We start from the raw sequence: 4,564 nt of genomic DNA on the forward strand, positions 1-4,564 counted from the left end.
GCGAGAGGTGGAGGGACTCGCGCGAGATGTTATCCTCGGAACCGGCTGGAGGTCGGCGCGTGGGACTAGTGGGTGTTGCGTGCGGCGTGCCCTCCGCTCCGAAGCCGCCCGCGGGCTCTCGGCACAAGGCTCAGGAGGTCTTTGGAAGGAAGGGACGCGGCCTGAGGCGTTACGAGTGGAAAGCCTGTCAAGTCTCGGTGAAAGCCAAGGTTCTTCGAGCAAGGATAAACGAGCCCAGCCTCTTCACTTTATAGAGAGGAAGACAGACGTCCTGGCCCCCGTGGTACCCCGGCTGACCTGCTAATGGCCAGAATGGTGCGAGGACGCTGGCATGCTACCCCCTGCTGAAAAGTTGGGCAGGGAGCTGGCAGCAGCTGCGGCTGTCCAGACCTTCGCTTCTGGGTGCTGAGAACACACACTGTTGGCATTTGCAAGGGGAAAAAGATCTTTGGGGCTTTGCCCTTCTTCCTGGCGTTTATTAGGATTTCGAGGCTGCCGAAAAGGTGTATTTAAAAGATGTTGAGGTGAGCTTGGCAGGATTCAGAAGCCGCAAGGGAGGTCGGAGGTGATATTTTTGTCTTAACAAGATGACATGACTGAGGTCAAGAGTTTAAATGAATTTCCTAAGTAGTAGAGCTGCCCAGATCTCCTGAGGATTTAGTTTTCTGCAAGACCTCAATTCCTTTGGGCTTACAATACTTTTCTGTTTCCTAACTAAATTATAGGGCAAGGGTTCAGGGGATGTTTGTCAGTCTAATTTCTTCAAAAGCTGAGAATAGGGAAACTAAAAGTTTTTGTAACATACTCTCTTATTGTTTAAGCCACACACAATTATCCACAAGTTTACTTATACCTTCTCAAATTTATAACACCTGAATAGCTTCAGTTCTCTGCAGAGGATAAAGCAAGCCAGTTACTAGGATGCTGTTAGATGACTAATGTAACTAATAACAGTAGCTGGCTTTTACTGAGCTCTTACCATGTTCTAGGTACAGTTGTAAGCATTTTACAAGTATAATCCCATTTAATTCTCACAGCAACAGGGTTTTGTAGGTTATCTCTATTTGCAGAGGTAGTTAACATGCTACCAGCAAGTGATGGAGCTGTAAACCCATGCTCTGTCTTCTGAGCCTGCACCTAAGTAACTTAACCTAAAATCAGTTAAGTGATAGAATTGGAACTTGAATTCCAAGCTCCTCTTTCTCCAAATCCCTGATGCAGCCTCCATACCAGGTGTTCAGTTTTGGGGGGAGGCTCTCAGTACCCTCTATACTAACTGCTGAGAACCCTGTAGACAGGGTCTATCATGATTTAGTGTACTACATGTTACCACTGAGAAATTTAAACAATTTATTTGAAAATAAGAATCCATTTCATGTAAATATTTTTGTGGGAAAATATTTTCCAAACATTTTTTTTAATCAGAGAAAAGAATATTGCTTTCATTTTTGTAAATTTCTTTAATGTCTGGCTTCATAGAAAGCCATTGGATTTGTGTATTTGCCTCTGCATTCAACCTGTTACTAATACAATTTTAGTTTTGGTTGAAGTACAATATATGAAGAAAATCCAGCCTCACTGAACTGTGTAGATGGAGAAGTCTTTTAATAGCCTTTTGAGATAAATTGTAGGATATTCTAATACTGCACTAAAATTCAACAAATGGTAGCTCCTTAAAAGTTAGCTGCAATGTGGGATCTGAAAACTATTAGTGAATTTTTGTTCTCTGATACATTAAAACCCATTGGTTTATTCTGTACTTTAAATGGATCTTTTACTCATGCATGATTGATGGCATCATGCATTGATTTGGAAAATAGTTCACTGAGCTATGCAGTCTTTCAAATGTTAACATACTTCATTATCTTTTTAATTACCACCAATCTAATTAGAAAAGCATTTTTAAGTATTAGGAAGCTGTCAAGCTCAAACAAGGTAAGTTTTCCAAAATTCCTTTTTCTTTAAAGGTCTAATTTCATCATTAGCAACAAATACTGTCAGTTGTGCTCCTTGAAGCGACAAGCTCACTTGGTTTTCCAGAAAAGTTCTGCCAAATACCTAAATCTGCATAGCCACAGTTTTTGTGTTATTTGTACTTTCAAATAAAAATGATGTTCCATGAAAAAGAGCAGCTAGTTTTCAAGTCCAGTATGTTAGTTGCATGTGCTTTTTCCTCACAAGACCAGCTGTGGTATTGTGACTTACAGGAAAAACATCTATTCGGTCATTCAGATGTATGAAAGTGAAAAGTCACTCCGCTGTATCCGACTCTTTGTGACCCCATGGACTATACAGTCCATGGAATTCTCCAGGCCAGAATACTGGAGTGGGCAGCCTTTCCCTTCTCCAGGGGATCTTCCCAACCCAAGGATCAAACCCAGGTCTCCCATTGCAGGTGGATTCTTTACCGGCTGAGCCACAAGGGAAGCCCAATACTGGAGTGGGTAGCCTATCCCTTCTCCAGGGGATCTTCCCAACCCAGCAATTGAACCGGGGTCTCCTGCATCACAGGCGGATTCTTTACCAACTGACCTATCAGGGAAGTCCCATTCAGATGAATATGTATATTCAATTCACAAATCCTAGCTCACAGCTCTCCAAACCCTTGGACTTGCCTGAGCTATAAAAGCAGTGGGATAATATTTGAACTCTCATCCTCAGGTCCTAAAATACCTCAGGGAAAGTGACTCTGGGACAGAAAGAGGGGGAGCTGCTTCTCTGGAGAATCAACCATGTGATTAGAGGGTGGTAACTTTCAGTCCCAACGCCCAGCCTCTGGGGGAGGGCAGAGGGGTTAAAGGTTGAATTAGTTGCCAATGGCCAATGACTTAGTCATGCCTTTGCAATGAAGCCTCACTAAAAATCCAGAGGCCAGGGTTCAAAGAGTTTCCAGGTTGGAGAACACCTGTGAAGATCAGGGGGACCCATGTAGCTGGAGAGGGCATGGAAGCCCTGCCCCCTTCCACCAGGCCATGCCCTATATCTCATACCCTATGTATAAACTGGAAATCTAGTAAATAGATGGGTTTTCCCGGGATTTGTGAGCTGTCCTGGCAAATTCACTGAAGCTGAGGAGCAAGTCATGGGAACCTCTGATTTGCAGCCAGTTGGTCAGAAGCACAGCTAACGACCTAGATGTGTGACTGGCACCTAGAGTGGAGGACAGTCCTGTGGGGCTGAACCCTTTACGTGTGGAATCTGATTCTGTACCCGGTAGACAGGGTCAAAAGTGACTTGAATTCTTGGACACCCTGCTGGGGGTTCAAGAATTGCTTGTTGGAGTGGGGAGGCCTCCACCTCCACATACACAGTTGAAATTGGGTCTGGAAACCCTTTTTCACCAGTGCAGTTTTAGCCTGCAGAACTGTTTCATGCATCCTAACCATTTTGTCACATAGAATGTCAAAAAGGTGTGAACTCAAGGGTTAAGAGTTAATAAAATTAATAATTTACTCTTCATGAAGTATGGAGAAGGCGATGGCACCCCACTCCACTACTCTTGCGTGGAAAATCCCATGGACGGAGGAGCCTGGTGGGCTGCAGTCCATGGGGTCTCGAAGAGTCGGACGTGACTGAGCAACTTCACTTTCACTTTTCACCTTCATGCGTTGGAGAAGGAAATGGCAACCCACTCCAGTGTTCTTGCCTGGAGAATCCCAGGGACGGGGGAGCCACCAGGCTGCCGTCTTTGGGGTCGCATAGTCGGGCACAACTGAAGCAACTTAGCAGCAGCAGCAGCATGAAGTATATTTTTAAGTGAAACTGGCATTTTTTTTTTTTTACAAATGCATGACAGTGGACAATACAATGACGAATAGCACAATGTGTTTCCACTGCCTTAATTCCTGGAAAGGCACCAGCAATTTTACCCACCACTGATTTTCCATCAACAGTGCAAATGGCAGCAACGCAGCAAAAAAGGTACATCGAGTCCTAGTACTACTGGGAAAACAGTTTGCATCTCGTGACCCTTAAAGGGATCTCTAAGACTTCCAGCCTCCACGGACCACCCTTTGAGAACTATACAACAATTAAGTGTGCCTAATCTGGGGCTTGGAATAACAATACCTACCCTGAAGGAGTTCACAGTCTCAATAGGAGAGACAAGCAGGTAAACAAATACATCTTATCCAGTGCTGTAACAGAGACCAGATACACCAGTAGTTACAAAAGAGGGAGTAATCAAATGTCCAGGCATACCTCTAAAAGTTATCATTCAGTAGGTCTTCAGTGGGATTCAGGAATCTGCATTTTAAACAAGCCCTAGGTGATTTGGAAGCATAGGAGAAGGCAATGGCACCCCACTCCAGTACTCTTGCCTGGAAAATCCCATGGACGGAGGAGCCTGGTAGGCTGCAGTCCATGGGGTCGCTAAGAGTTGGACACGACTGAGTGACTTCACTTTCACTTTTCACTTTCATGCATTGGAGAAGGAAATGGCAACCCACTCCAGTGTTCTTGCCTGGAGAATCCCAGGGACGGGGGAGCCTGGTAGGCTGCCATCTATGGGGTCTCACAGAGTCGGACACGACTGAAGTGACTTAGCAGCAGCAGCAGCAGATCA

The sequence above is a fragment of the Bison bison genome, unplaced genomic scaffold (assembly GCF_000754665.1).
Source record: "Bison bison bison isolate TAMUID 2011002044 unplaced genomic scaffold, Bison_UMD1.0 scf7180017864105, whole genome shotgun sequence".
NCBI classification, from domain to species: domain Eukaryota; kingdom Metazoa; phylum Chordata; class Mammalia; order Artiodactyla; family Bovidae; genus Bison; species Bison bison.